This window comes from Populus alba, chromosome 16, assembly GCF_005239225.2.
Source record: "Populus alba chromosome 16, ASM523922v2, whole genome shotgun sequence".
NCBI classification, from domain to species: Eukaryota; Viridiplantae; Streptophyta; class Magnoliopsida; order Malpighiales; family Salicaceae; genus Populus; species Populus alba.
The window spans coordinates 11,409,697-11,422,190 of record NC_133299.1 but is presented as its reverse complement, the minus strand read 5'-3'; the positions used below and the strand labels follow the sequence as shown (position 1 = coordinate 11,422,190).

At 32.2% G+C, this 12,494-nt stretch overlaps 1 pseudogene; it reads left to right on the top strand.

The window, feature by feature from the left end:
• The first annotated feature begins 5,937 nt into the window (after positions 1 to 5,937).
• Positions 5,938 to 12,000, top strand: LOC140954694 (uncharacterized; annotated as a pseudogene).
• The last annotated feature ends 494 nt before the right edge of the window (positions 12,001 to 12,494 follow it).

Sequence of the window (12,494 nt, the reverse complement as noted above, 5' to 3'; positions counted from 1 at the left end):
GTTATCTTGTGTAGATTATAATGTTGCTTTCTTAGGCTATATCTGATGTGTTGTCCTCTTTGTATGGACCTTGCTTTGTTTGGTAGTTCCTGTAAAATTAATATACAGCAGGCTCTGTAATTTCACATGCCGCCATGTTATGGCATTTAATGAAATCAAATACTTCTCAAAAAAATCAATAGCATCTTTAAGTTGTTCTCCATCTTCTAAAAACATTCTATGGAGAATAGTAGTGAACATTTTCACTATTTCAGTCAAACCAGATTCGGTTTAAACTTAAAAACATTGAATGAGGTCCGACCCAGTAAAATAAAAAAAAAATCTAATTTTTTTTTTTTTAATTATGTTTTATTTAAAAAATTAGTGTTTAATATTATTCAATGACACTACATAAATTAGAAGGATATCGCATAATGATGTAGCATTTGCAGAATTTGATTGCAATCCCAATTTTGTTCTTGATTATATTTCACTTGATGTTGTTACACACTCAAGAAACCATGGAAATTGTAATCCTTGTCAGATGGATTTCATACATGATGGAATTGTAGATAGTTTAATGGAACAATAAAAAATATTTTATATAAAATATTATTTATTTCATGGCGTAATAGCAGTAGTTAAATCTAAAATATTTAAATTAAAAACTATGAATATATATATATATATATATATATATCAACTAATCTCAACTAAAAGTACTTTTTATAAAATAATTTTTTTTCAAATCATAACCACAAAAACTATCACAATACCAACACACTTCAAAATAAAAGCCTTTTAAGGTTCAGATGTCTTTTTTTTTTTCTTTTAGAGGATTGAAGGGGTACGAGACTAAACCTCAAGTGAATGAAAAAGATTTGACGATCTATATAAAATGGAGTCCACATTTCAGGACATTGTCATCCATCCTATATGGCAATTCCTAGTTGGTGGCCAATTCAAATCATATTGTTTTTAATTAAAAGCCAAACTCTCAGCCAACATTAGTACGGAAAATTCAATACAGAAACTAAATTTCTAATCTCTCCTATCCGACTCTCATTTATTATATTTCCCTCTCTCTCTCTCTCTCTCTCTCTCTCTCTCTCTCTCTCTCTCTCTATCTATCTATCTATCTATCTCTAAACATAAAACCACTCAAGTGCTACAAAATATTGAACTATGGTGTAACCAAGCTGCACTGGAAAAGAAATCGAGGCAGCATAAAGCTTAATTTGTTCACATCGAAAGCCAACTAGCTAAGAATAATGAGGAGATTTAACCTTTAGTTAGCTGATTTTTTTTCCTATCAATATATGTAAAGCAATAAACAATAGTTAAGGTAGAGATTACAATACTATAGTAATGCCAATAATATTTCTTATATATATATATATATATATATATATATGTCCACTCAAGCCGAGGATGAAGGATTGACTAGAAGATTGAATTGAAAAGTAGTACAAGAAGCAGTAAGAAATGTCTTAGTAAAGACATCTGCAAGTTAATCCTGAGAAGAGATAAAATGAATTTGAATCTTTTTATTCACAACCCTGTCTTGTACAAAATGATATTCAATCTCAACATGTTTAGTACGAGTATGAAGATAGGATTGACAGATAAATAAGCAGCATCAAGATTATCATACCAAATAGTAGGAGTAGAAGCAAAAGGAATATGCAGATCTCTCAATAAATTCTAAAGTCAGTCTCAGCAATGCCATCGGCTAAGGCTTTATAATCAGCCTTGGTGGAAGAGGGAGCAACTATGTGTTATTTGCTGGATTTTCCAATACACCGAGATGCTAAATCAAGACAACGATAACCAAGATGAGAGGAACTGTATCCTAATAACACACATGGAGATGAGCGGAAATCCAACTTATCATGAGCATGGTATGAACGTAAGAAAGGAAAACAAAGACACCTAAAAGTATATAGAAAATCATAATCCGGAGTATGATTAAGTAGACACTCAAACAAAGATTGATTTGGAGGACAAGAGTAGACATGTGATTGATGAGATATACTGATGATTCAAATGTATAATTCCAAAATCATAACAGAGCATTACATTGTCATAAGAGGTTAAGGCCAATTTCGACAATATGTCAATGACGATGCTCAATGGTGTCATTTTGCTCATGTGTATAAGGACAAATTAACTTGTGATGTATACCAATAGTTTGGAAGAAACTTTTTAACTTACAATATTCACCACTTCAATCAGTTTGAACAGATTTAATTTACATGAAAATTGACGCTCAACAAGTACTTGAAAATGATAGAATATAGAAAACACATATGATTTTGCAACAAGAGGATAATATCATATATGTTTTGTATAAGCATCGATAAAAATAACAAAGTAATAAAAAAAATAAGAGGAAAACATAGGGGTAGGGCCCCAAAAATTAATTAATATTAAATCAAGTGGGGCAGTAGTTTTGCGACTCGTAGTTCTCAACGACAGACATAATGACTTGCCTAGCGGACAAGCTTGACATTGAACAAAAGAGCATCTAGAAGTACAAGTTATTGTTGGAAACTAACAAATTAAAAATACAGGAAGTAGGATAACCTAATCGGCGATGCCATAGATCAACAGTCAAAGAGATGTAAGGAGACAAATAAACTTTAGGGATGGACGTGGCAAAAGACTCATATAGAACATAGAGACCATCATTACTCTAATCGGAAAGGAGCACTACCTCGGTGGTGAGATCCTTAACATAAAATATAAATGCGTGAAATTCAAAATAAACATTATTATCATGATAAAGTTTCTAAATAGATAGTGGTAGTTTAGTAATACGAGGAACATGTAAAACGTTAGATAATGTAAAGGTGCATTTAGGGGAAGGTAACATGTTATGCCAAATATGGGATATGGAAAGGCCCTTACCATCACCAACATGTAAATGATCATTACCAAGATAAGGTGTAGAATTAGTTAGAGTTGTAAGATTTGGCATAACATGTTGGTTCACACTAGTGTCTAAGAACCATATAGGGGCAGAAATCATGTCAACAACAAGATCAGTAGAGGGTTGTTAGCCACTACTATGAAACTGGGCACATTGAGGAGTTGTGTGGGCGAAGGAGAAGCACATTTGACACTTGATGTATTGCTCAAAAGACTGGTAAGGAGACCACTTCTAGAACTAAAGGACCATCTAATTTGCTTCTTGTTGCTTTGTTTCCAGTCAGTAGGAGTAGGGGGATAAGAATCAAGAAAATTAGACTTGTGATGGTGTTTGTGTTAGTTATTGTTGGGACACCATTTTCCACAAGAACGACCTCTATTACGATTGAAATTGAAGTTATGTTGATACTGGGCAAGATTAATAGATAGTTGCAGAGGTGGCATGGGCAGTAAAGATTGATTTGCAGCCATAGATTGAAGGGAGGTCTTGTGCAGAAACTCATAGGTAAGAAGATGGCTATAAAGGTCAGCATATGATAGCAGTTTTACCTTGGTCATAAGGCTAGTGACTAAGTCTTTAAACTCACCATGAAGGTCACAAAATACATAAAGGTTGAAGTCTTCAAGAGAAATAGGTCAACCAGCAGCAACCCGTTCATCAAATAATGACTTTGTGATTAGTACTTCAAAGTGCATTTTTATCAAGGTTTTCTATCATCATTTTACACTTGAAGAATCAATAACTCCTTTACAAAAGCACGTTTTATAATAACAAGTCTGATACTATAAGATACCTTTAATTTATGGTAAATGTTCATTTTAAATACATGCCTATCACATAAATTAAATGATTGATTGATGAGTTTAATTACTGAAATTTAAAAGACAGAGAGGGCCAAACTTAGAAAAGAGATACTGGTTTAGTCCAAACTGGAACAATGTTCGATCATTGGGTCATATTTGGAGCTGTAGATCTTGGATTTAGGCCTGCTTTATATGGATAGAAAGGTAAGACATAGGCCTAAAACTTTCATGGGAGTGCAAGGTTCAAAAGAGCCGTTTTCAAGTTCAAATTATAGTAACAACAGAGAAGTCTAAATTTGTCTTGCATTCCAGACACTATTCAGTGTTCAACCCATATCTAGAGTTCTAGAAGTCCAAATGACCTCAAGTTTTTTTTCCTGGAAAGCTGAGATAATTTCCTAAAACTTTCATAATTAAGTCTGTTCAATTTTGACGTTATCAATGATGTTTTGTTCAAACAAGAAGATAAGGATTGTCACCAAGTCAAGATGTGGCCACCCACTCAACAATTAGTTATTAAATCAATAGTTTCAAATTTTGGCCTATAAAAGGAGGCATTTGCCATGCATTTAGACACCTTGGTTGTTCAGATCAAGAACATGCTTTTTATTTATTTCTTTATATTTTTGTAATGTTTAGGTTTTATTTCATGTTATTTTTTCCTTAATCTCTTGTTACTGCTTTTCATTTCCTTTACTATACTTATGCTCTGATGTTGTTTATTTATGTTTCTCTTCTTCATTATGTTTAACTAAGTTAATTATGTCAAGGTGAAAAGGTTTCACTAATGGTGTTATAATAGACATAATATAAACTCAATATGGACTTCAATATTTATATCTAATAAAGTTTGTTATTAACATGTCTTATCTTTTTATCTTAATAATTATTAATACCTTGCTTGTTAAATGGTTAATCTAGATTTGTGTTGTATAACACTTGGTACAATAAATGCTTTGCACATTTATAGCTAACCATATGGTATAACCTACACTGTGCTATGAAAAGAACTTGATTTGTTGTTAACATAAGTTAGCATCATGAATTCCAGACAATATTTAAAAATTTGGTGTTACTTAAATAAGATAATTAATATGATCATGTTAAAAATTTATAATAAATTATTAAGGATAAATCATCCGATTAGAACCTCTTTTGTGTGTGCTTTCTAGTTAATTAATAAAGAGTTTATACTATACTTATTTCTAATACTATTAGTGGATCCTCTAACCTTGACATTTGTTTTTATCATTGTTGAATTCTCACATTAATCTTACATCTCAAAGTCGTTTTTAACTTATTATTATTATTATTATTATTATTTATAATTTATATTGTTAACCTCCTTGTGGTTCGATCCTAGTCTTGCCGTGTTATTTATTACTCTGACACTCCTACACTTGGAAGAAGACATCAATCTTTTGATCATGTCAAGTTTTTGGTGTTGTTGCTGGGGAGGTAAATTTCTATACAAATTATAAATTTTGTTATATTTTTCTCCTTTCACTTTTCTTTTATTTAACTTTTGTTTCTTGTGTTTTGTCTTTTTCTTTTCTTTTCTTTTTTTTATTCTCTTCCTACACATGCATGAGAGTTTGTTCATGTATATTAAATGATAGACTTTGTAGGGTATCCTCATGTTCTTTAGAAAACATGGCTGAAGAGGATAATCAGTCCCTTTATAATGAGAATAATGAGAATAATCGAGTTAGAACACTTAGAGACTACATGAATCTAACAAGAACAATTACGGAATCATGTATATTTTTTCCTCCTAATGTATCTCATTTTAATTTTAAGCCAGACATTATTCAACTTTTACCTTTTTTCATGCATTAGATCTAGAAAATCCATTCTTGCATTTGAGAGACTTTAAAGAAGTTTGTAACACTTATAATGACTCAAATTGTAGCATGAACACCATCAGATTAAAGCTTTTCCTTTTTCTTTAAAAGATAAAGCTAAAACATGGCTATAAAATTTGAGACTAGGATCCATTAGTGCTTGGATGAAATGCAACAACAAATTTTAAAGTTTTTTCCATCTCACATAAGAAACTCTTTCAAAAAACAAATGACCACTTTCACTCAAAAGCTAGGAGAAACATTTTACCAATGTTGGGATAGGTATTGAGACTTGCTTAATACTTGCCCTCATCATGGTTTTGAAACATGGAGATTGGTTTCATATTTTTATAAAGGATTAACACCTAAAGATAGGCAAATGGTGGAATTGATGTGCAATGGAACTTTTAAAGATAAAGAACTTGATGAAGCAATGGAGTACCTAGACTTGCTAGCTAAAAATGCTTAAAATTGGGATACTACAGGCACTTATGAGGCATCGGGTAAAACTCAACATCATACATCTAGTAAAGGTATGTATAACCTTAGGGAAGATCATGACCTCCAAGCTAAATTTGCATCTTTAACTAGAAAAGTCAAGACACTTGAATGTAAAAAGAATGGTCAATTAAAATATGTTCAGGATATTGTGTGTCAAATCTGTGAAACAAATGAACATGCAATCAATGACCATCCAACTTTGCCTTCTTTCAAGGAATGCCTCCATGAATATGCTCATGCTTTAAATAGTTTCTAAAGGCCCAATCATAATCTATACTTGAACACTTACAACCATGGTTGGAGAAATCACCCAAATTTTAATTGGAAGAGTGATAACAATAATGCACAAACTTCACAGCCACCATTTTAAGCACATCATAATTTTTAAAATTCTCATAGATATGCACCTCATTATGCTCTACCTCCTAAAAGAAATCTTGAGAAAACATTGCATGCATTCATTGAAAAGCAAGAGACAATTAACACTCAACTTGCTCAAAGCATGATAGATTTTAAAGATGCTCTTGCAAAATTCATATCTGCTCTCAATTTTCAAGAGAACGGTAAGTTTCCATCTCAACCACAGCAAAATCCAAAGGGGCAATACAATCCAAATGCAAGTAGTTCTGGAAACCAATATATGGATCAAGTCAAATCAGTCATCACTTTTTGTAGTGGTATGATTATTGAAAAACCCACTCTTGAACCTTGTGAGAAAGATGATAAGTCAATCTATGAGGGTAAGGAAAGGGTTGAATCTGAACATTGCAAAGAAAAGATTGATTCCCCGCGAGCACTTCTATTTTCTCATGCCATGACCAATCAAGAAGAAATCGATGATGAAAAAGGCATCGAAAATGTTGTCACGAATCATTTGTCAAAATTGTAACAACAACGAAGAAGTCTAAATCTGTCTTACAACCCATACATTATTCAGTGTTCAACCTATATCTCGAGTTCTAGAAGTCCAAATGCGCTAATTCTTTTTTTTGTTGGAAAGCTGAGACAATTTCCTAGAACTTTCATGCGGACGATTTGTTCAAATTCTGATATTAGCAATGATGTTTTGTTTAGACAAGAAGATAAGGATTGTCACCAAGTCAAGATGTGGCCACCTACTCAACAATTAGTCACAAATCAATAGTCCTAAATTTTGGCCTATAAAACAAGGCATTTGCCATGCATTTAGGCATCTTGGTGTTCAGATCAAGATCTTGCTCTTGCTTTATTTCTTTGTATTTTATAATGTTCAAGTTTTATTTTATGTTATATTAATCTCTTGTTTATGTTTTTCCTTTCCTTTCCTTTACTTAGTTAACTTATATCTTATTCATGTTCTTATCTTGTTTATTTATGTTTCTCTCTTTTATTATATTTAGCTAAATTTATTATGTCAAGGTGAAAAGGTTACACTAATGGTGTAAGACTAAGTATATTATAAACTCAACATGGACTTTAATGTTTGATACTAACATGTTTTGTATTTGTTAACTTGTTCACTTTTAATACTTTGTTTGTTAAATGGTTAATCTAGATTTATGTTGTATAACCCTTGGTACAACAAATACTTGGCACTTTCATAGCCCAATTGTATGGTATAACCAACATCTGTGCTATGAAAAAAACTTGATTTGTTGTTAACATAAGTTATAATCATGAATACCTGACAACATTTACAAGTATTAACATTATTCAAAGAAGATAACTAATGCAATCATGTTAACAATTTATAATCTGATTGCAACCTCTTTTGTGTGTGGTTTCTATTAAGTTATAAAAAAGAGTTTATACTATAGTTGCTTGAAATACCATTAGTGGATCCTCTAACCTTGACAAGTATTTTATCCTTGTTTAATCCTTACATCAATATCACAGCTTAAAGCTCTCTTCAACTCCTTTTCTGTTATTATCTATTTCTTTATTTATAGTTTATACAGTTAACCTCCCTGTGGTTTGACCTCAGTCTTGCTGGGTTATTTATTACTTCAACACTCCTACACTTGGGAGAAGACATCAACTGTTTTCATTTAAGGGAATTTGAGGTGGTTTGTAACACCTTAATGACTTAAATTGTAGCATGAACACCATTAGATTAAAGCTTTTTACATTTTTATTAAAAGATAAAGCTAAAACATGACTATAAAATTTGAGATCAGGATCCATTCGTGCTTGAGATGAAATGCAACAACAAATTTTAAAGAAGTTTTTTTCGTCTCATAGAACAAACTCTTTCAAAAGATAAATCATCATATTCACTTAAAAGCCATAAGAAACATTTTACCAATGTTGTTTGGATAGGTATCGAGACTTGCTTAATACTTGCCCTCATCATGGTTTTGAAACATGGAGATTGGTTTGATATTTTTATAAAAGGTTAACACCTAAAGATAGATAAATGGTTGAATTGATGTGCAATGCAACTTTTAAAGATAAAGAACCTGATGAAGCAATGGAGTACCTAGACTTGCTAGCTGAAAATGCTCAAAATTGGGACATTACAGACACTAATGAGGCACCAAGTAAAACTCAACCTCATACATCTAGTGGAGGTATGTTCAACCATAGGGAAGATCATGACCTTTAAGCCAAACTTACATCTTTAACTAGAAAAGTCGAGGCACTAGAATTTAAAAAGAGTGGTCTATTAAAATCTTTTCAAGGCATTATGTGTCAAATATGTGAAACCAATGAACACTCAACAAATGAGTGTCCAACTTTGCCTTCTTTTAGAGAATGCCTTCATGATCAAGCCCATGCTTTAAACAATTTCCAAAGGCCCAATCATAACCCATACTCACAAACGTATAACTCTGGTTGGAGAAATCACCCAAATTTCAGTTGGAAGAGTGATAACAACAATGCATAAACTTCACAGCCACCGTTTCAAACACACCATAATTTCCAAAATTCTTATGGATATGCACCTCCTTATACTCCACCTCTTGGAAGAAATCTTGAGGAAACATTGCATGCATTCATTGAAAACTAGGAGAGAATCAACACTCAATTTGCTCAAAGCATGATAGATTTTAAAGATACTTTTGCAAAATTCACATCTGCTCTTAGTTTTCAAGAGAAAGGTAAGTTTCCATCTCAACCACAGTAAAATCCCAAGGGGCAATACAATGTAAATGTAAGTAGTTCTAGAAGCCAACACATGGATCAAGTCAAATCAGTCATCCGTTTTCATTGTGATAAAGTTATTGAAAAACCCACTCTTGAACCTTGTGAGAAAGATGATGAGTCAATCTCTTAGAGTAAGGAAGGGGTTGAACCTGAACATTGCAAAAAAGAGACTGATTCCTCGCTAGCACTTTCATTTCTTCATGCCATGACCAAACAAAAGAAAAGTCAATCACAATTCTAAAATCTTTAAAACTTTAAAACAAGTAAGGATCAATATACCTTTGTTGGATGCTATTAAACAGGTTCCTTCCTGTGTTAAATTTTTGAAAGATTTGTGCACTATAAAGAGAAAATTAAAAGTGAAAAGGAAAGCCTTTTTAGCCGAACAAGTAAGTGCTATTCTTCAGAAAAAAAAAATGCTTTGAAATATAAAAACCCTAGTTGTCCTACAATTTCTTGCATTATTGGAGAACATAAAATTGAAAGAGCCTAACTTGATATTGGAGCTAGTGTGAATTTACTTTCATATTCAGTCTTTCAAAGTCTCAATCTAGGTGAGTTAAAACCAACATTTATAACTCTTTTACTTGTTGATAGATATGTAAAAGTGTCTAAAGGAATAGTTAAGGATGTGTTAATACAAGTTGATAAATTCATTTACCCTGTAGATTTTGTTGTCTTGGATACACAACCTGTTGAAGCATGTAATTCAATTCCCATCATTTTAGGACGTCCATTTCTTGCAACTTTTAATGCATTGATTAATTGTAGGAATGGACTGATGAAGTTATCATGTGGAAACATGACATTAGAGATGAATATTTTCAACATTTGCAAGCAACCTGGAGGTGATAATGATTTACAGAAAGTGGACTTTATTAAAAAATAAGTTCATGATCAATTTGAAACCACTTTTAGTAAAACTGAGATTGATGAATCTGACGATTTGTAAATGGTCTATTTTCAAGAAGAATCAAAGGCATGTAATTAGAGACCACAAATTGAAGAATAGCCACCATGATCAATTGAGTCTATACCTTCAAGTAGAAAGAGTTGCAGGTGATGAATTTTATTGTTTCCTAGATGGTTATTTAGGTTACAATCAAATTAAAATTACAGTGGAAGATCAAGAGAAGACTACTTTCACATGTCCATTTGGTACTTTTGAATATTGAATGATGCCTTTTGGATTATGTAATGCACCAGCCACGTTTCAAAGATGCATGCTTAGCATATTCGGGAATATGGTTGAATGTTTTCTTGAGATTTTTATAGATGATTTTTTTGTTTATGGTGATTGTTTGACTAACTTAAAAAAGTTTTTGAGCAGGTGTGAAGAGAAGAATCTTGTATTGAATTGGGAAAAATGTCACTTTATGGTAACAAACGACATTGTACTTGGTCATATTATTTTATTGAAAGGAATTAAGGTTGACAAATCTAAAATCGAGTTAATTGCTAACTTGCCAACACCAAAATCTATTAAAGATGCTAGATCATTCTTAGGACATGCGGGTTTTTATATACAGTTCATCAAAGATTTTAATGTAATATCTAAGCCCTTGAGTAACCTTCTAACAAAGGATAATATTTTTGAATAAACTGAACATTGTGAAGAAGCCTTTGTTAAACTTAAAAAGTTGCTTACTTCTGCTCCTGTTATTCAAACTCTTGATTGGTCATTACCTTTTGAAATAATGTTTGACGCTAGTGATTATATCGTGGGTGCTTTCTTGGGACAAAGAAAAGATAAGAAACCTTATGTGATTTACTATGTAAGTAAAACTTTAAATAATGATCAAATGAATTTCACCACCATTGAAAAAGAATTACTTGTAGTAGTATTTGTATATGAAAAATTCAGGTCTTATCTTGTTGGCTCACCTGTTGTTGTTTTTGGTGATCATGCAGCATTGAAATATCTTTTTTCTAAGAAAGATTCTAAAGCTAGATTGGTGTGGTGGATTTTGTTACTTCAAGAATTTGATATCACAATAAAAGACAAGAAAGGCACATAAAATGTTGTCACAAATCATTTATCAAATTGACAATAGATTTAAAATCTGACATCACACCAATCAATGACTACTTTCCTGATGAATCTTTACTTTTCATTTCTACGATGCCTTGGTTTGCTAATATTGTTAATTTTCTTGTTTCAGGACAATTGCCGGAACATTGGAGCACCCAAGACAAAAGAAAGTTCTTGAACGAAGTGAAGAGCTTTTATTAGGATGACTTGTATTTATTTAAATATTGTCCTAATCAAATATTTCAAAGATGTATTCCTGGCAATGAGGTAAGTAGTGTCATTAAATTTTATTATTTTAAGGCATGTGGGGGTCATTTCTCATCAAAAAAGACAACTGCAAAAATCTTACAAAGTGGATTTTATTAGCCCACCATGTTCAAGGACTCATATGCATTCTGCAAGACTTGTGAAAATTGTCAAAAGTTGGGATCTATTTCAAAACATCACATGATGCCTTTAAATCCTATTCTTGTCATTAAGATCTTTGACTGTTAGGGTATAGATTTCATGGGTCCATTTCCTCCATCATTTGGTTTCTTGTACATATTAGTTGTAGTAGATTATGTTTTAAAATGGATAAAAGCAATTTCAAGTCAAAACAATGATCACAAAACAGTGATAAAGTTTTTGAAAGAAAATATTTTGAGTCGATTTGGAATCTCTCGAGCCATGATAAGTGATGGTGGAACACATTTCTGCAACAAGTCATTTGAGGTTTTAATGAAGAAATATGGAATCATACACAAAGTTGCCATCCCTTATCACCCTCAGACGAGTGGATAGGTAGAACTTGCTAATAGGAAGATCAAATGAATCTTGGAGAAAACAGTGAATCCTAATAGGAAGAACTGGTCTTTACGACTTAATGATGGACTTTGGGCTTATCGAACTACTTATAAAACAACATTAGGTATTCACCTTATAGACTAGTCTATGGAAAACCTTTTCATTTGCCTATGGAACTTGAACATAAAGCTTATTGAGCTATTAAAGCTTTCAATTCAAACCTTGATGATCTTAGTCAACTACGAAAATTATAAATAAATGAGCTTTCATTTTAATTCACTTCCTTTACCTGCTCATGCACACGTGATTTAGTTCACGCGTGCTTCATGTTGCCTAGTCGAGTCACTGGCTTGGGCCAGTGACCTGGCCGGGCTGGTTGGGTCTAGCCCAGCCCATCTGGGCTGAGCTGGGCCCAACCAAAAAAATTTTAAAAATTAGAAAAATAGAAAAAATATGTGTATTCAACAATAAAAATAATATAAATTTATTGG